This window comes from Talpa occidentalis, unplaced genomic scaffold (genome assembly GCF_014898055.3).
Source record: "Talpa occidentalis isolate TD23 unplaced genomic scaffold, MPIMG_talOcc4v2.1 talOcc4.13, whole genome shotgun sequence".
Lineage (NCBI taxonomy): Eukaryota > Metazoa > Chordata > Mammalia > Eulipotyphla > Talpidae > Talpa > Talpa occidentalis.
This window is the reverse complement of record NW_023601322.1, coordinates 16,236,310-16,260,614: the sequence shown is the minus strand read 5'-3', so window position 1 is coordinate 16,260,614 and position 24,305 is coordinate 16,236,310. Positions and strand designations below refer to the sequence as shown.

Genomic DNA, 24,305 nt, shown 5'->3' with positions numbered 1-24,305 from the left:
AGTGATTTTTATAGTGGAGTTTAGTGATTTGATTTAGTGATTTTATTTTTTTAGTGATTTTTTGGAAATGATTTAGAAAGAATGTTTATATATGTTATTGAGGCAACCTTGGTTTACAACACCACACCCTATGTGATTGAGAATCATAGGGCCCCATCCTTATGATGTATGTTTACCACGCCGCACCCGCCACCAATGCATCCATAGTGCTAATTTTGACATTGTTCTTTGTTATCATCACCTTTTATTTTCCTTTTTAGAGTATATTTCTCAGATTTCCAATTTGTTGTCTTTTTTTTTCAACTTAAGAATTGCAGTAGTTCTTAAGATGTCCATAATATATGTAGTGTCTAATATCCCCACTAACATTTGAAAGGTGACTTATGCTGTGGACTTTGATGTATATAATTAATATGTGTCACTCTCAGATATCTTGGTGTCAGGGTAATCAACTGTCCTGGTTTGTCCAAGACTGGGGGGTTTTCCAGGATTTGAGGCGATGAGGGTTAAAAACAAGAACCTGTTGGCCAAACCAGAGTGGTTGCTCACACTAACTAGTGACATGGGCATCTCAAGTGGGAAGGAAATTCTAGACTGGTTATATGTCCAGGGAGAGTAGGGCCTTGCCAAGCTAGCAATCGTTTCACCAAAGTAACTTCTGTAAAGAGAACACAGACGAGCTCTGTAAAGTGGTTTTCAGTTTCCAAATCGAGTTAGTGGGACACCGTGCGTGCTGAGTGCATGTATCACTGAAATCTTTGAGAATCCCCAACCTGGCCCTGCCAGTCTTGGGAGATTCCAGGATTTAGACTAGCATAGCATTTCAACAAGTATATTTGTGAGGACTTAAATTCTTTAGGTCGTCACATGTATCAATAAGATGTAAATAGGTTGATCAACATGTATCCAGTGAAGTCTTCTGTTCTATATAATTGTTCATTTATTTGGGTTGCTGAAAAAACATGCATGTTTATATATTGACCTGCTTGAAAGTTTTAGAAAATCTTCTTTACTGATTTAGCTTTATTTGGATCTGGAGTTCCCTGCACAGCGTTCTTTCTTGTCATATTTATTTTTCCTTATAGTGGAAATCACTATTAGATTTTGGAAAAGAATGTGGTTAGAGGAAGTGGAGACACTAAGCACAATACTCAGAGGGTTCTGATATGAGCCTCCGAAATCACTTTTTCCATGGCCCTCAAAAACCTTAATTTTCAGTGATGGAAACTGATCTCGTGTTTGATGCTCCAGATTGAATTTAAGAGAGAAGGTATAGATGAAAATGAATTCAGTCCACCTCCTAGCCTGTCAACTCCCGCATCTAGTGCTTCATTCCCAATGTGACAAGCAGAGTAAACCTCTGCGCACTAGAGTCAGAGGCAATTCTGCTCCAGTGCATTCCATTTAAATACTGTTTTCTCCCCATTTTCAGCAGCTCCCTCTGTCAAAGCAGAAGTTTACACCTCGTACACCTGATTTGCCCCCCTGCCTGGGCAAGCAGCTCTTCAGCATTGCACAGTTTTTCTCAGAGCATCTTTATTCTCCTACACCCTTGCTTTGTACTCTTTTCTGAAGACCCAGTAAAGGAAGTCCTCATCTCTTGTCCATCTGACAGTGAACATATGTTTTTCTTCTTATCTATTCTGTTTCATCCCTTCTCTCCTACAACAGTGGGTAACAAAATATTATAGTATTAAGTTAAATAACCACAGGACATTCATTTTAGTATTGATTTCACCGTTACGCTATAGCATCTTCCATTTTATCATTCTTTTTTTAAGAATTTTTTTAAAGATTTATTTATTTATGCATACAAGAGCTGGGGCACAGGCCAGAGATGTGGGGTGGGGGTGAGAGGATTCACTAGAGACAGAGTGGGGAACAGAACAGGCAGACTGACTGAAATACACTGCTGAGGGGAGCAGCGGGCGGGACAGGAGATAACTGCTTTGCCATGTGGATTGCTCCCTGGTGGGCCGGGAATTGAACTGTGCTGCAGAGGCTGTGGATTGATTCATAGTGTGTTGCTTAATCCCTTGCGCCACCAGGGAGGCCCCCCTTTTGTCAAACATTGTTATTAACTAAAGTTCTGTCTCTTACCACACAGGACTTTGATATATAAAATAGAAACTGAGGTTTTCATGTTTGACATCTACTTTTTACTTTTGTGTGTTCCAGGATCCACACTTACCTCTTTACATAGATTATCTTATTTGATTTTCATAACAATTGCAAGTGTTGTATCTGGTTATAATCCTCACTTTATAGATGAGTAATTGGGATACACTTTGTTTCAATAAACTACCCAAGGTTATAAACCACAAAAAAGGTGAAGTCAGAATTTAAAACCAAACTTGCCTGTCCATGGTTGTATAGTATGTGGTCTCCCATTCTAAATGAAATTACTCTGGATCCTGAACATATTCCTCAGAGCCCTAGAGTAATTATTATGAGCATGTCTTTTCACCATAATATCTAAGATGAGATAAAAATATGATGAAAAAGGTCTCATCCTGAACTTAGTGTAGAGGAAACAGTTGTCTCAGTCACCCTAATGTGAGTTTCTAAAAGTGAATGGTAACTCATGAGTCTATCCTGATATCAATTAATGATTGAATAAATAAGAAAAGACAAATATTCCACAATTTGAAATGATATTTATAGATCCTCCCCTCTCTTAACCAGGTGAAACATAACTCTCTAGTCCTTAAATATGGGCTTCATATGGTGGCTTACTTCTAAAGACTAAAGTATATAAGGGAGAAAAATACTCTGTCTATACTAGAGAAAAAATGACAGATACTGTATCAGCCCAGTGATCAAGTTGAACATCAGCTGTGATAAGTTATACTGATAGTGTATATTCTTTATGGGGTATGGTGAAGACAGCTTACTAATGTGGACTTCCTTTCCCAAACCCATAAACCCAGTCTTATCAGACTGAGCTTGACAGACAAGGTCAGTTAAGGAAGATTCTACAAAGTACCTATTTCCCTAAACTGTCAAGGTCATCAAAAACAAGGAAAACCTGAGAATCTCAGAGCCATAAGGAGCCTAGGACATGAGGTTTAAAGTGGTATTCTGGAAGGATTCTGGATCAGAAAAAGAATATAAGGAAATTGGGATAATGTTTGTGCTTTATTTAAAAATAGTGTGTTATTATTGGTTCCTTAGTGGTGATAAACATACTAATGTGAAATGCTAGTTGGGCAACTAGTCGTGGGCATATGAGGAACTACCTGAACTCAGCTTACAACTTTTGTGTAGATCTAACACTATTCTAAAGTTAAAAGTTTATTTTTTTAAAAAAGTAAATAGCAGGGCCTCCCCTGGTGGCGCAGCAGTTGAGCACTGGGCTGTGAGGCAGCCCGCAGCCTCTGCAGCACCTGTTCATTCCCAGGCCACCAGCGAGGATTCCACCAAAAAAAAAAAAAAAAAAAAAAGTAAATAGCAAAGATAACCTGGAATGGCAGGTATGCATGCAAAAGGTAAGAACAAAACTTTTCTGTCTTTGTGAATAGAATGTTTCTGCTTCACAGATTCAGAAGCAATCTGCTATGTAAGCATAAAGCAAGGTCAAAGAAAAGAAGGTTATGAAATTATCCGACAAGGAGAGAGTGTGGTTTGTGGCAAAAATACTCGGACTGTGTGCCAATGATGGAGGTTGTGACAGTGCAGGCATAACGAGGACTTGGCAGGCATGTTCTCTTAATTGAAATGTCAGTTCTGTTGGGTACGATCTATGTAGGAGAGTTCAGGACAGAAAAAAAGATGGCATGGTGGCATCATACTTCTGAAATATTAATAGTGGCAATAAGCTTCAACTTGATAATGAAATATAATAATGCATTTAGGAGAGGCTGCAGAAAATGCAGGAGATAAAAGGCAATCCTGGTGAAGTTCTGTACATTGTAATATTGTTATGAGTCTCTTTGAAGCAAAACCTAACCTTTGTGTCAGAACATTGTTTTACCAAAAACATGTGATTTAACAAATCAAAAGTTCTTCTTTTGACAAGGCATTGATCCAGTTCAGAAGGGGAAAGATGTTCTCTAATTTTTTAGTAGTAAGGCTACTCATTTTCACAGGCAGGTTTTTTAATAATGAATGGACTATTCAGATTCACACAGTGATAAATTAGAAGAGCTTTTGAAAGGTCAAACAGTCTTCCCTTCTATTATCACCTTCCTCCACATATCAGCATATACTTTTCAGCATTAATTAATACTCATAATGGAAGAGCTGTTGAACGAGGCCAGGAGTTGGCTCTGGTGACCTACCATGGAGACCAACTGTGTCAATGGGTATATTGTATTCTAAATGTTTAAGCTACATTTAAAATTTTAAAATTTGTATCTTCCTCTAATTTTATTAGCATATGTGCATTGCAAACGTGGGAACTTTGGATTTAATGTGAGAGGTATTTATTGATATAGGTTGGGGAAAGAGAAAATGGAAATTATCTTTTATGGTCTTTTAGATATCAAGGTTCAGAGATAGAGAGAAAAATGTCTTTGTAACAAATAATGCCAAATGAGAAGCTAGCTTAAGGAGTAATGCAGATAAAAAGGTCTTCAAACATGCATGAAAAGAAGTGTATGTATATGCTTAAGGTTGAAAACAGTGGACTCTACTCTAAATGTTAGAACAAAGTTGATCCACAGAAATTAGGAGGGCAAAGCAAAGTGGAATAAAATATCATTTGAGGCAACCTGAAGAATCTGGAATAAAAAAAAAAAGAGTGGATATAAACAGAACTTTCTACATGATTGCTGCTACCACTCAAAACCATTCCTGATGGTCTCCCCAGTGGTGCAGCGGTTGAGCGCTGGCCTGAGAAACTGTCCACAGCATCTGCAGCACCGGTTCGATCCCCGGCTGCTGGGCAAAGGTCCCACATGGCGCGCAGACCTCTCCTGCCACGCCCGCTGCTCCCCTCAGCTGTGTATTTCTTCAGTCTGCCTCTTCTGTTCCCCACTCTGGCTCTGGTGAATTCTCTCACCTCCCACGCTTCTGACTATACCCAGTGCTTGTATAAATAAATAAATAATCTTAAAAAAAAAAAATTCCTCAGATCTAGACCTCCCAGGGATATACCTTAAAGGAAGGGGTAGGAGAAATACCACAGATTGATCTTAGTCAGAGAAAAATAGAGTAATAAAGAACAAGCAAATATATTTCAGTCATATAGTTAAGCTGTCTGTAAGGGGCTAAAAAAGGAAAATGTGGTTAACTCTCAGACCACAAGTCACAGTTAATTTTTTAAAAACTTTAGAAAAGGAAAAGCATTGAGCAAGATTCAGTGCTACTCTAGAAATACTTACCTGATTGCCTGCAGTTTTCTATAAATATTACTAATGCAATGAATAATCTTGGGTAAGCAACCCAAGAATCTTCTTGTAGAAGCCTCAACATGAGGGCAAACAGGACTTTTATGTAATGAACCTTCCTCCTGGGAAATTCCATCTTCTTTTTGTGTTGAGCTGTTTTAGTTCCTTTTAAGATCACGTCCCACTATCTCCCAGTCTTCATGCTTCAGCCCTAAGCTTTGAAACAAAAAAAATGTCGTCCTTATTTAGCTCAGCTACTAATATAATTTTTGACTTGAAATAGAGTAAAATTTAATTTTTCAGTCTTCATATATAGATGCAAGCTATGTGTACGGAACTAAGAAATGAATTAGAGAAAAAACTAAAACTAAGCAAAGGTATACTTATAGTTTTCACTAGCAACGATATGTTTAAGGAAAAGTTGGTATATTCACCAAAATTTTAAGAACATAATATTTATTTGCATTTGAGAGTTTAAATAGAGGAAGGTTATTTGTAATATCCTAGCTGAAGTTGAAAACATTATTACATGTCATGATTCAAGAGGAAATATCTTTTGGAAATCAACATTAAGAATAGTTTGGCACAGCAAGTTTATTCTAAAAGGGTGGAAATAATTGGATTTTCTAGAATTCAATGTCACAGATGTGAGTTGAGGTTTTGTAAAGTTTTCTGACCATTCCTGCTCAAGTAAGCACAGAATCAGTGTCTTCCTGCTGCAAACAGCTGGTAGGTCATCCTGAGAAATGATGGACAGAAGGCGGAGCACCCCACTTCTGTCTACCTTTCACCTCCTCTGTCCTGACCATAAGGTCCTTGACCTGACTGTGGTCAGGAATTTATGTAAAGGCATAAGCAGAAGGGACACAGTGACAAGGGGGCACAAAAAGCCTAGGTTTTGAAGCCCCCTGGGTGAGTTCAAGTTGGTTTGACCAACTGACACAGGAGAATGGGCCATGGGGTCAATGAACAACTGTCAGTCATGAGTTTCTGTTCAGTTAATATGTATTATGCACCTCCAAGAGACAGGCACTATGTTAATTTCTGCGAACATAACGATGAATGAGTGAGGAACCCGCCTCCATGGCTTCGTGGTGTGAGTACACACTCTGGGAAAGAAGCCAGCAGTGGTAAACAATAATGACAGTGTAAGGAGGGCAATTATAGAAGCTCAGAGGGGGTCTGAGAGAAGGGGAATGGAGGATTAACAGAAAGGATACTCTTTGCACTGGGTAAGGATGAATAGGAGTTTTCAAATGGACTGAATAAGAAAGCCATTTCAGAGGAAAAAAATATATGCAAAAGCATGTCACAGCAACACATACATATAACAAAGACATGGGGATATGAGTTACACAGTGCCACCTGACATCCCTGGGGCCAGCTAGCAGAGCAGTAAGGAACACGGGGCTTGGAAGAAATAATTCTCCGCTGAATTTCCTCTCCCCACTCACTGCTACATCTGACACTTATTTTCTAAATTTCAGGGTTTTTTTTTTTTTTAACCTATAAAACAAGGTAATAAGTGAGGCTGGTCAAAAGATTGTTGTAGTACATGAGGTGTTCGGTAAGTCTTATTAAAGTAAGCTGCTACTTTTATCAGGAGTAGTTGGGCATTTATTATACACAAAGTATAACTGACTTCAAGTAAATGGAAATATCAAAGATATAAACTAAAACAAGGATGATGATTGAGTACTGCAGGAACCAGCTGAATGCCCTAAGAATTTGGATTAATGAGATTATGTCCATTTTGAGAGGGCTGGTTTTAGTGATGTGCTATAACATATAGGTTTCCTATCTATCCTCATTAACGATTTAATCAGCCTGGATGAATGCTCATGAAATTTGTGGATGACATGAAGCCAGAGAGACTGTTATGACTTGGGGTGATATTTTCCAGTTTCGAACTAATGTTGATGGACTAGCTGAAACAATTGTTTAAATTTGACTATGTAAAATTAAATGTTTAATGTGAATAAAATAAGAAGTCCTGACTATGAGCGTTTGTGACCAATCACAAAAGGGTCAGTGACAGAATGAAAGAAATGTCTATGTTGTCAGAATCATATGTGAAAAAATAAATAATTGGGGGCCTTAGTAGATGCCACGCTGGATGTCAGCCAACAGTAACAGAGCTAATATGATTTATGCTTGTAAATAGCGTGAAGTGTGCCAACAGTGGTAGAGGTAGTGCTCTCCCATATCTCTATTTAGATCAGAACTCGGATCTCCTCCACCAAGATCCAAGAAAAATTTATAGACAAATGAAACCACAGTATCAGTATTACTGTCAGAGTCATTTTATTTGTGAAATGTAGATAAATTCTGAGATGTAAGGGAGACATTGGGTCATCAAGAATAGGAATTAAATAATTAAGGTAGAATCTGAGGGTTGACCTAGAAATGAAAGATAAAAGGTATAAAGTGTTGCATTCAAAAGATGGAAGGTGGTAAGTTGCTACCAATAAATCTTTCCACTTGTGGTCTAGTGGCACCAAGTAAAGACTTTAGAGAAGAAACTATTGTCAGGTATGTGTTGGGCTCGATGGCTTTGTTAGTGTCTTCCAAAACTGAAAATTTCTAATCCTGTGGATTAGGAAGTGATGGACATATGTATTTCTTTTGTAATGCCCACAGAACCTTATACACTGAAGGAAGAATGAGCTAGATAATCTGTTTTCTTCTCATGTGCATTGTCTATATTTCTATAGTAACAAAGAATACAGTGAAAGCTGTTGACATAATTTTTTGATACTGGTTATTAGTGATGCACTAAAGAAGCAGACATATTTAAGGTTGCTTTTAAGTAGAGACTTTAGTTTGGTAATTTGACTCTAAGGATACTTTGATTTTTGAAAAATCTGTTATTTAATTATTTCAAACTTAAGGGTAGCATCTGGCTTTGATTCATTTAACCTTAATGGAAAAGAACAAGTCATTATTTAAATAATGTCTTATAGCTTGTATTATTCCTAGTATTTTTAGAAATCATTTATTCCTCTTCAAATTGATCATTAATAATTCTTGATGTCTCTGGAGTCATCCCATTACCCACAGTCATTATGCATCGTTCTGTGAATGTTTGCTATGATATTGTTGTATCTATAGCTTTTTGAGTCATTACACCCTGTGGTGTGTATCCTTTAAGTGAAGACTATCCAATTTATTCTGAATTAAATTTCATTGAAATATTTTTGAGTTACTTTGGAAGCCACTTCAGAGTTCAGGAAGAATACAGATAAAACCTCTAAGTGTCAACTCCTAGACATCTTGCTTCGAAATCTCAAACTTAAGTGTAGAAATTCATATTTGTTGCTGGACTAGTGAGCTAGAAAAGATGTTAATATTGCCTTGGGTCTAAAATTGTACAAGAAAGCAACTTTTCATAAAATCATCATCACAGTTATTTTACCCACTTAACGGTTGTTTGTACCACATCGACTCCATTATGAATGGCCTCAATAGCTTCTATTGAAAAGTCTTAGAGATAGAAAGGAAAATGATTTCCTTTTGATAATGGAATCCTGCCTATTTGTTAAAACAGGCAGATTGGCAGCCCATCATAGGGTGAAATGTTTAGCATGGTAAGGATAAACTTTTTGAAGTTAGAATCAATATAAACTTTAAAATCCATTGTTATTTTCATTGAATATCCTTTCCTCAGAGGTTATATCAGTCTAATAATGAACTAAGTGCTTTCAAACATTTATAAATTATCTCCCTTATTTCTTAGAAGAGACCAGGTATTAACTTTCCTTCAGTGTATAAAGCTATGTTCGTGTACTGATATCTTGCATTACAAAATGTTGTTTATTTACAAAAGGGTGAAACTTGGGTTTTTTTTTAATGTGAGCCCACATTATGCACTAAAACATCCATTTAGATTATCCAGACCTTCAAGAATAAATCTATTGCGTAAAGTAACATATACTTAAATTACCTTATTTGTGAATTTCCAGTAGGTGATTGACATAAGCCTGGCTGAAAGCCAGCAGTGTGAAAATCATTCATTTCTGATTCTTGATATTATTGTACAATACTACATCTGTTTACATAAGAGTACTTATAACTAATTACTTTGTCATATTAATATTGATATAATGCTTAAAAACAGAAACTTTTTAAAATATTTGTTTATTTATTTATGCAAGCACTGGGTACAGTCAGAAGTGTGGGAGGGTTAGAGAATTCACCAGAGTCAGAGGGGAGAGCAGAGCAGGCAGACTGATGAAATACATTGCTGAGGGGAGCAGCGGGCGGCAGGAGAGGTCTGCATGCCTGCATGCCATGTGGAACCCTCACCCGTTGATCGGGGATTGAAATGGTGCTGCAGAGGCTGCCGGCAGCTTTGCAACCCAGCGCTCAACTGCTGCGCCACTGGGGAGGCCCAAAACAGAAACTTTTTTGAAAGATTTATTTCTTTATGCATGCAAAAGCTTGGGTACAAGCTGGAGGTGTGGGCAGTGAGAGGATTTACCAGAGACAGAGGAGCAGAACAGGCAGCTCTACTGAAATACACTGCTGAGGGGAGCAGCAGACTAGACAGAAGAGTTCTGTTGCACCATGTGGGTTACCTTCCTGGCTGGGGATTGGACTCATGCTGCAGAGGCTGCAGATAGCTTCATAGTTCTGAGCCTTACCCCCTTGTGCCACCAGAGAGGCCCCAAAAACAGAAACTTTAGTACATATTCCTCAATTACATAGAAACTCTTGAAATACTTTTAAGTGAAATGAATACATTTATTTAACAAATATTTGTTAAATGTATATGATTAGCTTGGCAATGTTAAAGCAACAATTAAAAACTTAAAAGCTATAGAAAAATATAAAAATAAGATTGCAGTGGTTATCATTATTAAATGATAATATTGATAGGTTTTTAAAATAATGCTTATATATTTCTTTGCAAGAGAAAACAGTAGTAATGACAGATTTTTTAAAGTTTTAAAAAATAAATTCCCCATATGCCTCCACATAAGGACAGTAATTTTGTTTACTTTCTGCTGAATTCAACTTCAGATGCATCTATGGATTCAGTTTTTGCTTTTTTGATATAGAATTGTGAGGCTATTATGTATAAACTTTATGTTTTAATGTTTTTAGAATTTTAACTACTAACTTTCTTATACCATGTTACAATATGTTATAATATTTTGTGATTATTCTAATTATCACACATATTTGACTATTATTAGACATTTGACTTTGTAGCAGAATACTAAAAAAACAAAATTTATTATAAAAACTTTACTTTGACTAGTATAAATAATTCTATTTATAGTATAGATTCTCAGAAGCCAGAATATTGGGTCAAAGGGCTTTGAGCATTTCAAGAATTTCTCTACATATTTTACCTAGTGGGTTTCAGATGATTTCTCTACTTAAAGCAGTCTGTGCATATGCCTATTTCATGAAAATGTTACTGTGTGTAAGTGTGTAAACACACACATACTTTTTTCTTAATTATGAGTGAAAGATAGATTAAGTAGCTTTTCCAAAATTGTTAGCAAGAGAGCATTTCCCTCCAAATTTCATTGTTGTAGCATGTTGTTTTCTCCTTTTTACCCACTTTATGTGTGATTTAATGTAAAGCTCCTAGGATCTTGGGGTGTCCGTAGAGCTGGGTTCCTCATACCCACTTGGCAGAGTGTCTCCTATTCTGCAAGAACAGTTGTCTAGCCTCTGACAGTGGGGAGGAGAATCCATGTCTTCTGACTCCTGTTTTAATTGGAGCTATCAAAACTTTAAATGAAAAATGAAAACTAGTCAGCATATCTGTAATTCTGGCAAACTTCTGGCATGGAAAAGACATCTTCCAGTGATGAATAGGCTCATTATGTTCTCTTAAATTAATTGGTGAACATAACAAAAATACAGGGTCTTAGCGCTGAAAGGAACCTCGTCTGATTGAGTTTCCCATTTGCTAGACAAGGTAACTGAGGATGACGGAGGTGACATGGTCTGCTCAGGGTCAAGTAGTGAAGGAGCACAGGAATAGAAGCCATGGTCTGGCTTCCCGACTGTCAGCCTTCCGCTATGTTTTTTCCTCTTTAATCCATATACTAATTTGCTTCATTACCAAGGGAGTTTAAGAAATCTATAAATTCATTGCAGATAGGATTCTTATTTAAAAAGATGCCCCTTCTCTCTTTCTCCATGCCGTGAGGGTTTAGATACCTGTAAAGCCTAGCAACAATGCTGACAAAATCCACAGAAGGATCAAAATCAAATTAAGTGATCAAAGATGAAAATCAAGTATTGTAATGAGACATAATGTAAGTTACACAGCAATTCTGGCTATCATAGAAGTACCTATTTCTGCCTGATCCTCTAACTCATTGCTTATTTAGCTCATAAATAACTTATTCCTAGAAAATAAAACAAGTCCCATATTTGATTTATTTCTCCATCCATGTAAATTTTAGAAGACTGCCAAAGCTTTCCACATAAATCTCAAATATCTCCCCATATTGTGGAGAGAGAATAAAAGAGAGAAAAGAGCAGATTATTTATGAAGCTAATCAGACGGGTGTAGGAGGAGTCAGCTTTTAACTTTTTCATTTATTGTTTCTTAGGAGTTAATATTTCACAGAAAGCTGTAAGTGATATATTTGGGGAATTATGAAGAAATGGTTTGAGAATTTTCTATATTTTAAATTTGTAATTTGTTAGTGCCTGTCTCATTCCTCTTCTCCCTTTTTTTTTTATTAGCAAGGGCATCTATATAATAAAGGAAAACTTCAACTCAGTATTTATTTATTGGATTTAACCAGGGATCAGCAAACTTTTTTCATGAAGGTCAGATAGTAAATTGTATATAGGATATATATCTGGTTTGTGGGGTGGGACATGGGGTGAAAGGCAACTACTTGGTAACTCTGTCCTGGCACAAGAATGCAGCTGCTGAAATAAGTAAATGAATGAGGTTGTGCAACAAATATCATTTAATTTATGGACTGGGATATGAATTCAGTATAATTTTAAGTGTCATGAGATATTGTTCTTTTGATTTTTTTAGCCATTAAAATAGGTAAAAAACGTTCTGAATTTGTTACTGTATCAATGGAGTCAGCCAGATTTGCTTTGAAGCTGCTGCTGTGGGTTTGCTGATTCCTGGTTAAACTGAGTATTCTCATTGCAGGGATTTTGGAAGTTACTAGTAGGAGCCATTGAATTCACAAATAGGCCTGTGTATGAACTGGTGCGCCTCTCATAAACTGCCTCACACCACATTTGGTTGGATTTACAACTCCTACACTCCTCACTTATTCATTTTTTTCATTTTTATTGAAGTATCATTGTTTTACATGCGTGTTGTTATTTTGACAATATAGGATTCCCTCCATCAAGTGTAGTCACAGTAGCTCTCCCACCACCAAAGCACTCATATTCCTCCCACCGTATCCACACTTGCTTTTGCTTAAATCAGTTCTTGCTGTCCCTGCACTTTCCTGCAGGCCTTACCTTGGGACAGGTCACAGAATGGAAGAAAGACAAAATATTCGATATAGAAATATTCCTTGACCTTGATCCTTCTTGAGTAGTTGTAGTTGCACTTATAAACCTGAACCCTTGTGCTTGATGCTGTCATGTTTTTAAAATAAACTGTTATTGCATATCAAATTTCTTTCCTCATTTCTGCCCTGGAGATGTTTGCACACATGTCTTTTGATTGCATATGAAAATTCAGTGCTGTGGGTGCAATAAGGCAATTACTGGTTTTGACCTGAAATATTTGCTTATTTTCTTAAATATCCTAATATTAGCATTTAAAAAAAATCAAATGATTGAATAGTAAGAATGATTCACACATTGTATTTTAGTTAAAAATATATCTATGGTAGTTTTTCTATGTAATTTCATCTCTGCATGATTTTAAACATCTGGGTATTTGGGAACAAGAAAGGCTGAACATTTCAGAAGTTTGGTGTTATTCAAACCTAAGGAATAGAGGAATAAATAGCCTGAGCCATCTTTATTCAAAGCGATGATTTATAAACTTGCACAAATCTAGAAATTTAGTTAGATTTGTTTCATATACATGAATGGGTAAGTAGGGCTTAGAATAAAAGATCTAGTGATATTTTAGAAAATATAATCTGTAATTATAGACTACCTACACATGCATACATCACCTTTGGAATTGATATCTGCCTATGTTTAGTTATACTTAATTTTTTTAAAGTAATTTAAAGAATTATTTATTTATGCATAGGAGAACTGAGTTACAGGCCACAGATATATGGGGTGAGAGGATTCACCAGAGACAGACTGAGGAACAGAACAGGCAGACTGACTGAAATACACTGCTGAGGGGAGTAGCGGGTGAGTCAGGAGAGGTCTGCTGTGCCATGTAGGTAGCTCCGTGGCTGGTCGGGATCAATATCATGCTTCAGTGGTTGTGGATAACTTGCTAGGTTGTGTCTTAACCCCTTGAACCACGAGGTAGGTCACATTTAGTCATACTTTAATTTGTATCTGTATTACCCATTATGAGTATATTGAAAATACCTATATGAAAACACTGAATAAATGGAACTTTCCTTTTTAATCTGTAGCCTATATGAATATTCTAACACTAACTTCTCTGTCAATCCAGTACTCTGTTTGAAAAAAGAATCTCATTCTTAGATCTATGGTGATGTTTACCAAGTGATGGATTTTACATTAAATGATCAAATGTGTGTGACTAGTGCTTTGTAAATTGAAAAGTACTGTACAAACAGTGGTTATCTGCTCAACTTCCTTTAAACCACTCGATTTATTTTTCTCCACTTATTTCAGAGGAGAAATATTTCCATCACTGGTTTTCCCCTAGTAAGTCACAGATACATAGTTTTTTTTCACTATTATTTTGCAAATGTTAATAAAGATTATGTTATTAAGTGAATTCTATGCCTTGCCCTCCATTAAAACAGTGTGCAGAGAAGCAAGACTAATAGAGGTAAGTGGAAACAAGGAGGGTGGTACCCAATGGTCTGTGGTGGAGGGCTCTGGGTACCTTGTTGTGGGTGTAATATGGTAAGATAAATTTGAAGAGGTGTGAACCTCGTCCCCTAAATCATGTAAGTGTTGTAAACTAGGAATACCTTGATACAAGAAAAATAAATATTAAAAAAAAAAACCATTGTTCAGAGGACATACACATCAAAGTAGAGGCTCTCAAGAGTTTGACATCTAGTTAAAGAAATAATACCAATGCACTGTTAAGTGTGAGTCTGGGGACATTCATGGTTTATTAATATTTCACAGGAGTGATAGTAAGTGTGCAAAATCTGATGTGTTTCACCCTGTACCTAAAGGAGGGGAGAGGTTTTGGAATGTACCTTCTCAATACATCATTTTTAAAAATTAGTAATTTCACACAATCTCCTGGAATGTTCTCTCATTGATGTAACAGACATGAACTGTATGTGGAGATAAATGTGCTCATTGCTCTGAGTCCAAGTCAGCTTTGCTGACAACTAACAGTAGGGGCAAAATTTTCTGGGCCCCAGATCACTTATATATATATATTAGTTTACTTACACTGAAAATGCCTTTTGGGCCTCCCTGGTGGTGCAAGGGTTAAGATGCAACCTGTGAGGCAATTCGCAGCCACTACAGCATGAGTTCGATTCCTGGGAGCAACCCACATGGAGCATCAGACCTCTCTAGACTCACTCGCTGCTCCCCTCAGCAGTGTACTTCCATCAGTCTGCCTGTTCTGCTCCCCACTCTGTCTCTAGTGAATCCTCTCACTGCCCCCCACACCTCTGGCCTGTACCCCAGCTCTTGTATGCATAAATAAATCTTAAAAAAAAAAGAAAATGCCTTTGTACTTCCTTTTCCCACATAGTCTTTTATTTAAATGAATGGGAAACAGCAAATGAAAATGATAGTATCAATTTTTTAGAGATTTATTTATTTATGCATATAAGAGCTGGGGTACAGGCCAGAGATGCAGGGGGTGAGAGGATTCAACAGAGACAGTGGGAAACAGAGCAGGCTGACTGACTAAAATACACTGCTGGGTGGAGCAGCAGGCGAGTCAGAAGAGGTCTGTTGCACCATCTGGGTTGCTCCCTGGCTGGCCAGGGATTGAATTCATGCTGCAGAGGCTGTAGATTGCCTCATAGTGCATTGCTTAACCCCTTGCGCCACCAGGGAAGCCCCAATGTTATCAAATTTTAAAGGTATCAAGTGTCCAAGCAATCATGTTAATTTTCTGTTTCTTTTTTCACCATTCTTTGATTAATTTTCCATTTCCAAGTACCAAGGATCACTTGACATGATGTATCAACCATGCTTGGAAGACAGTGAAAAGATTCATATTGTCAAGTTTATGCAAAATGATCTAAGGTCTCTATCTGAATATATACCAATTTATATATAAAAAAAACAGCAACTCATTGCCTCTGGTTTTAAGAAGTAACAATCTTCATTATATACTCAGTAATTAAAAAGATCATGCATGATGGGAAAAGGAAGACAGGTAAAATGTCAATGGAGTCAAGTATTAGTTACCTTAAACTGAATCTATTTGGATAATCAAAACCACATGTAAGTATAGGTTTTTAATGCCAACTTCTACTTTACAATAAACATTAACTTCACTTTAATTACTGCTATCAGTACCATCAACTCATTCAATTGTTCCCCCTTACATGAGTGTAGGTATCAGAAAAAAATCAAATCTCTTCAACTTTTCATGTTGTCAGACTCCATAAGTATGAAAATATGTGCCCTGTCTTTAAAAATAATTGACACTGGAGACAATTTGCCAAGTTCCTGCTCAAGCATTTCTTTCAATTATGGAGGAGGGTTGTATTTAATATTAGAATAATCTCTGTGGTATCTTATAACACCACTAATATGTTTAAAGTATTCTTTTTTAAGCTGGCATACAGAAGTAAGGATGGAAAAGCCAATCTTTTGAGGTGAAGTTTTGGAATTTTCACAAATACTGAGTTTAATGTCAGTTCCCTAGTAAATGTGCCTTGGATATATTATCTCTGCTTCTGCATTTGGTCATTAAAAGGGCTACTTGTCATTAAACAGTGTATGAACAACCTCCCTCAGTTGTAAAAAATTACTGAGTTATATTTTTCTCTGTACTAAACCCATTCCTGTCTTTAAAATAATCTGCCCCCAAACTTGCATTGACAATTTCTGTTTCCCAATATTTCCTTTAAGATTCTGTTTAGCGAATCTAATTGGATCTGCTGTCTTATCATTTTGCCAAAGCCTGGTATGCTGACCTGGTGTACTAGGATTTTGAGTCAAAATCTCTCCCCTGCCTCTCAACTTGTTGATCAATGCACTTGCAACAGCAAAGTTTTTGGAATTGAGGTGAGAGAAGAGATTACTTGTCTGGTACCATTTATTCCTGATGGGAAAAACAAACAAACAAAGAAATAAATAAAATAACATATTGTCATGGTACTAATCATTTCACGCCATTTTTCATCCATTTTGGATGATTGTACTTTTCTCAGTTTCTTATGACCTTCTTGAAATTAAAGCTGTTTATCAGTAGTATAGATTCTGTACCTTTTTTTTTAAAGATTTATTTATTTATTTATACAAGCACTGGGTACAGTCAGAAGCACGGGAGGTGAGAGAATTCACCAGAGCTAGAGTGGGGAACAGAACAGGCAGACCTGACAAAATACACTGCTGAGGGGAGCAGCAAGCGTGGCAGGAGAGGTCTGCGCATCATGTGGGACCCTCGCTGGTGGCCAGGGATGGAACCGGCTCACAGAGGGATCAGACCGGTGCTGCAGAGGCTGCAGGCAGCTTCACAGCCCAGAGCTCAACTGCTGTGCCACCAGGGGAAGCTCTGATTATATACCATTTTGAAGTTTTCTCCTTGGATTTTTTTTTTTTTTTGAAAAAAAAATCAGGATACCAAATGTAGTAGAAAGAAAATCACAAGAAATGCAGAAAAGGTTTATAAGCTAATCAGTGTCTCACATACATTTCCCTGATAATATTTGTTTTATAGTTATTTTTCTAACAGCATTCCATAGAGAGAAGTGATTGGGAGATAAATCCTTGGGCTGGGAATTCCTCACTTTTCTTTAACTTCATGAAATGTCTTTTGGTTGAGATTTAAAATTCTGAAAGAAGCATTGTCATCCTCTTTTTCCTTGTTTTTAATTGTGGCAAGATAAGTAATTTATACCTAATCTCATTGTTATGTTCTATAACTTTTGAGCACATGTTGACAAATTACATGTGTTTTCTTCAAGCAAAAATTTTTAAATGAGCTGCCTCAAAAAATTGAACAAGGAAAAATCTCTTTCAGTTTGACACAATCCTTTCCTTGATCCTGGGATCTTAGCATATGGTGTATTTTAGGAGAATATTTCTTTGGCAAATAACTTCTTTTAATATTTTATAACTGTGAAATATACAAACTCAAGGAAACGGTATGTGCATACACACATAAAATGTCAAGGGTTTTATGAAACCCATGAAATCTATTCAGGCTCCTGGAACCCAGGTGGAGAAGCCCTTTTCAGTCCAGAGAGAATAATAATCTCCCTGTACAAGACATATTTGCTTAGGAGTCTTTATATCGAGAGGGGTGGCAGAGGGTGTGATTTCAATAAGATAAGGAATCTAGTTGCAGCTAAGCAGTTGAACTCTCACACTGCTTGGAGAAGGGTAGCATTTTGGAATTAAAAGGAAATGCAAGGCTTATAATGAACTAAGGATTTCTTGTCTGGGAAGAAACTGAACTTAGTTGAACAAGTTATCCAGCTTCATATAGGACTGCAGTGTAAGACTTTTATACTAGGTCTTACTGGAATCTGGGCACTTTTAAACATCTCCCAGAATTAGACTTATATTTTCTCAAAACAGAAAAAGAAATCCTATTGTAAAAAAATTTCTGGTCCATTTGAGAATGGTCAGAAATGATGATTGTTCTTATAGCAGTTTATTGTAAGGCCAAGGTGAGAATACACAACATCCATAAGGCTGAAGAAGGACAGAATATATGTCCACAGTCCTAGGGAACAGCAGCAAAGGGAATTTGCAGACATGACCTCCCTGTGCAGGGCAGAGTAAAGTTGGAATACAACTGGCTCAGATATATTTGTCAATTATACCACATGCCATAAAAAGGGATGAAGTTACATAGGAAGAATAAAATAAAACTGCTAGGATGCCTAAATCCATGTACCAGCATAACAGGAAGGGCATGAACTTTTCATGAATTTAAATCTAGAAGCTGCCTTTTGTAATGATGTTAACTTAGCACATTATTAACTTTTACAAATTACCCAGGACAGCAGAACCTACGTACTCACAGTTTTTATAATTAGATTGGATTCTATGAAATGGTAATATTCAGCTGAAGGTTTTAACTCAAAATCATAATTTCATGAGGGTGAACCTAGTATTACTAACGAGAGCAGAGAAAGTTTTAATCATCCTTTCAAAATTTAGAAGTGTCTGCCTACAAATATTTTTAAAAACACATGTAGTCAGTCAAGTGTTTGATACATGAATAAACATAAATTTACTTGTTAATTAAGCCATTCTGCCAAGTAGCTTTTATTCACTGTTATTATAAATGCTGCCTAGAGTGAAAATGGTCAAATGGAGAAGCAGGTCAGCTGAGAAAAGGGCCTGGCTCTGTGGGGACTCACATCCCACTCTGCCTCACTTAGCAGCTGCAGGGATGGAGGTGGAAGCTTTGACCCCATTCCATTCTGTGCCTCAGGTTACTCACATTTGTGGTAGATGAGAGGGCGTCCCCTATGAGGGGCACTGCAGTGCTGTGTGTGGATGATATGTTTATAATACAAATCCACACGTGGGCTTCCCTGGTGCCACAAGGGGTTAAGTCCCAACCTGTGAAGCTATCTGCAGCCTCTGCAGCACGAGTTCAATCCCAAGCCAGGGAGCTACCCACATGGTGCAGCAGACCTCTCCTGTCTCACCCACTGCTCCCCTCAGCAGTGTATTTCAGTCAATCCACCTGTTCTGTTCCCCACTCTGTCTCTGGTGAATCCTCTTACACCCTCATCTCTGGCCTGTACCTTAGTTCTTGAATGTATGAGTAAATAAATCTTAAAAAAAAAAATCCACATGTGATAAATTCTGGCAGAATTAACTACATCTACATATTTGTAGTTTAACTCAGAATTTTGTGCAGCTGTCAGTCTCTCATGTTTGCTAATGTCTCCTTTTTGATGCTGATTCTGTAAGCTGTTGACATGGGCAGGGCCCAGTGGGTGATGGGCATGCAAGACCTCTCTGTAGCATTTGCCACATCTCGTGAGTCTGTATTTCAAAATAAAAAGTTTAAAAAAAAAATATTCACTTTATGAGCCAGCAATTCTACTTTCAGATATTTCCCCCTGAAGAAATCATGTTTACATGAAAAGATGGTACAAAAATGTGTTTAGCTGTTCCAATCATGACCACCCCAGAGTAGAAACAGTCCAGGTGTCCTCCCATGAGTGGATGAACTGTGGTGTGTCCATACAGTGCAATGTCCCTCAGTAACAAAAAGAAATAAGCTATGGATATGAGCAGCAGTAGTTAAAAACAAACAAACAAACAGTTGTCAAAAAACTGAAAAGATGAAAAATGTGGACTGTTCACAGATTTGCTACAAGGATTTAACTAGATTAGATGCACATATGAAGTTTAGAATAGGAGCTAACACATCATGGGTACTTGGTAAGTGCCCACTGTTATTATTTCTTCCAAACAATATTCTGTATACCATATTTTTAAAAAAATTTGCCTTTCCCCCTAACTTGGACAATTCCTGTTTATAATTTTGTGTTGCATGTGTATGCTAGCTGTCCTGTTTGTGTGACACACACACCCCTGCTTCTCACTAAGGTGCTCCTGCACACAAAGCATGGTGATGTGCTAGAATTCAACCATGAACTTGTAAAATGTGGTCTCTGCACTTACCGTGCTTTGATTCTAGAATATTTTTTCAAGTACCCAAATAAATGTAAAAATCTGATTTAATTAGGGTTGAAAGAAATTATAATTATTGTGGGATTGTCTTGTGAATTATAAATACTATGATAAAAAATAGAGGGAGAGATACAGTACTAACATTTACCATATGTGCTGACTATGCTAAGTCAGGCTTTTATGATTAAGTTGTTATATTTGGAAGAACATGCTTTGAATCATTTATAAGTCTGTGTAATAACAAGCTATATCATAACAGGATTTACTGGACTTTTATTGCCACCTACACAGCCAGCCAGTACTTATTCATCAATCTGTACTGTGTATGAAGTGCTGAACTGGATAAAATAGGAATAGGAGGCATTTGAGTTCAAGCTCTGGGATCAGCAACCTCTGGGTTCAAATCCTAACTCAATAACTTGCCAGGTCTGTGACTTTGCACAAATTTCCAATTTATTAAATCTTTTATTTCTTCACCTATAAAATTAACTCAGTACAAATTATCAACCTCATGGATTCAAGTAAGGTAAAGGGCTTATGGAACCAGGGACATAAAAAGTACTGAATAGATGTAAGTTATCATCATTATTATTGTGTATATTATAATAATTTGGGGAAACTTGACTTAGCAACTTAATCAAAATGACAAACGGTGTAAAATTAATTGCACAATCTGTACTTAAGAGGAATATCAAATATCAAAATGTTAAGGTACTTGCATTATATTGCACTGCAATATGGAGCTTACTCTAGGTCAACTACGTGCAAGCTTCTGTTTGATAGAGTGTGGGAAAAAAAGGATATCTATTTAATGACTAGTAAAATCCTGGTATTGTGGATTTTTAAAAATATTTTATTTATTTTTGTGTTGAAGAACTGGGGTGTAGGCCAGAGTTGGGGAGTGGTACAAGGACTCACTAGAGATAGAGTGGGGAGCAGAACAGGTGTATCCACTGAAATGCACTGCTGAGGGTAGCAGCAGGCGAGACAGGAAAGGTCTGCTCCTCACATGTGGGTTAACTCTTTAGCAGGGGATCAATTCCAGGTCATCATGGTGATAGCACTGAGACTTAACCCCTAGACCACTAGTTGGGCGCTAAAGAAGAACAATATGGGCAAAAATGTGATCAACAGAGGAAGACAGGTGTAGAGTGGAGTGGAATTGGTGGATTAGGCTACTCATTCAGATTGACATTGACTGACTATTTACTATTAACTGTTAAAGCCATTCAGTTTATGAAAGAAATGTTGGCTATGAAAACGATAGAAGTGACATGTATCACTTCTAAGTGCTCTGTATATTGCCTGATATAAAGATATACAGGATTAAATGTAATTTTATATATTTTTCTCAAAATAGCTTGTTATAAATCACAATTTTAGTATCTAAAATCTTATGTTTGTAACCGAATATAAAGAAGACAAATTAAATGGAGAGAGTGGAATAGTTAGAAGTCAAAATATTAGGATACTTCTATCAGTGAACTAGTTAATCTCTTAGGCATTGAACTTTCATTTTTATGCATAATACATAAAGACATATAGATCAAGATGTAGATCTAGAGAAGGAGATAGACGTGTATGGAAAGCTATACACACACACAGACTTCTGTGTACATTCATCTCTATCAGTTAACACATTTAAGTAGCTTCTTAATAAATTTAACTAAGCTGTATGTGTTGACCATTACTAATTTAATGCTATTTATTAATCATATTTTATTTAGAGGAAACTGCAAATTTATGGAGTTCCCAAACCTCTAATGGCCTGGCAGTTATTTGAAGCATCCATAACTATACACATTTGCTCTGTTGATTATCTTCTGTGGTTGCTGGATGGCTTAAAAACAAGCATTAGGTAGCACTTAAATCAAAATTCCCATTGGTGATTTTATATAGAAGCAGATATTTCTCCCATTACTCAGCTACTGAAAGCAAAGAAGATGTATAGTTGAAAATGCCAAATTGATTTGAAGCATTTCTGTGTTTTGTTGGTTTTTCATAAATCTTTAATGTCAAACAAATTGTGAATAGACCATCTCTTGGTATTTCAAGGGAAAATACTTTAAATGTATTCATTTGTTTCAGAAAATGGTTCTTAGGTTCAATTAATAATTAGACCTCAAGAAAAATAGTAGGAGCACCCAGAGTTAAACAAACCTGTTAGCGTGATTTTCAGATTTGCTGAAACACTTTGCTCTCATATTGTGATGTCAAGAATGGGATTAGAAATTTGAGCTCAAGTAGCAGTTTATTCTCACAGTACTAATTCTCTGAAATAGGTGGCTGTGGTCTCATTTAATATGATAAAACACTGATTTTTAATGATTTGTAGATGTGAGTGAGTGAGTGTGTGTGTGTTTGTAACAATTGTTATCATTCTGCTGAACGCTTTTACTGTGCAGCTCTGTAGGTTGAGTACTTGTGTGATCTGGTGTCTGTTTTATTAAGTTGGATGAGTGACTAAGACTGAGTATTTTCTGGTTGACTGTTATGCTAGGCAGTTTTAGCACATTTTAGGGGTTATGGTTTGATCTAAAAGATATGGAAATGTGTGTGTATATATATATATATGCATGTGTGTGTGTACATAAATATATAATTTTGTACTAGGATCCTCAATTCTTCTGTTGATTTTTTATTTTGTTTTTATAAGTCACGATTAGTTATTGTACAAGCTGCAGAAAAAATATTTATCTATCTTGAGTCAAAGAAAGACATTATTCAAGGACTCTAGGATATCTGAAGCTTATAAACCGAGTTCTGCCAGGAACATGCCTCAGCTCTCCCATCTCCAATGTGTGGCGTCTCAGCTGAAAATTCAAAGTGTTCAGTGGGAAGAATTTGATAGAGAGAGGAATGGTGAGTGCTGAGTAGTGTCAGAGAGCAGCTTCTATCATAGGAGTCACCTTATATAGTGCAGATAATTTCCAGAGAAAAGGTCATGCCTGGCTCACTGCCCACATTGTTAATGGTTACCTGCTCATACAGGAAGAGAAGTGTCTCTGTTCTCCACTCATTCCCCAGTGTTCTTTTCCAGACATGCTTCTGAGCATTGATTGAGAGCCTCTGAACCCCTCATTCACTCTTATTCCTGAGAATGACCTGTAACTGCACACTTGAATTCTACTGCGGCACTTCAGCCTTCATGAGGCTCTGACCTCCTCCCCAGTGAGCGTGCCATGACTCGGCAAGCCCGTCTGTCCCACAGGCAGTCCTGCATCACCATTATCTTACCTTTGTGAGCATATGTATGACACGGGTCATGTGTGTTGAAGCGGTGGACATGGTGAAGTATTGAACTTGGGGTAGGTCCATAGCAGGGACTCTGCTTCAAGACTGGGAAAGCATTCCTTGCTGGGTGTTTCTCAGACTCTGGGCCACTTCTGGGTTTTCTGTCATTGGAAGCAGGAATGACTCCATTTATCTGTCCACAGTTGCACCATACATAGCAGCATCCACAGATTCCACAAGTTTGGGGCATCTAAATGATTTAGTGATATGCATCACTTGTTTTGCCAAGTGGTTAATCCAATGGCAAGGTCAAAACACTCATCTAACATATGTTACATAAAAGTAGACTATCATTAAAAATATTAACAAAAATAGTATTTTGGAGGACTTACTCTTAGCAGCATGTAAAAAGTGAAGTTTGAACATTAGATCATGTGTGTCCTGTGGAGAAATTGCCATAGAAAATAATTTGGGCATTCCAGGCTTTACGATGTACATAGACATGCAAGGCTGACTGGCTAGTAAAGGATGTTAAACACAAGTGCAAGAGCACAGCCGGCTATGGACATCACCCATGTGTAAGGATACACTGTGGGGACTGGGGGTTTCAGTATCAATGAGGGAAAGGAAGAATTGCTAGTCTTAAGTTTTTCCTGGCCCTTTGTCATTTTTCGCCACTCTGCTTTTCCAGCTCTACCTGTAATCATGATTTCAAGGCAGCTTGGACCTGTCTTTACCTGAATTCTGAGGTCTGAGCTGATGACAGCAACCGCGTGTTCCCTGACACACTTCTGCCTCCTGGCAACG

General features: G+C 37.1%; 1 protein-coding gene and 1 long non-coding RNA gene across 3 annotated transcripts in view; one reads left to right on the top strand and one right to left on the bottom strand.

The window, feature by feature from the left end:
* Positions 1-24,305, top strand: part of DCC (DCC netrin 1 receptor) — a 1,038,093-nt gene that overhangs the window by 184,183 nt on the left and 829,605 nt on the right. The gene's annotated exons all lie outside the window — the stretch shown is intronic.
* Positions 1,633-23,445, bottom strand: LOC129145585 (uncharacterized). The gene is made up of 3 exons (XR_008551348.1): positions 23,244-23,445; positions 5,325-5,546; positions 1,633-1,662 (listed from the first exon to the last, which is right to left on the bottom strand). It is a non-coding gene; the product is annotated as an uncharacterized LOC129145585 (long non-coding RNA).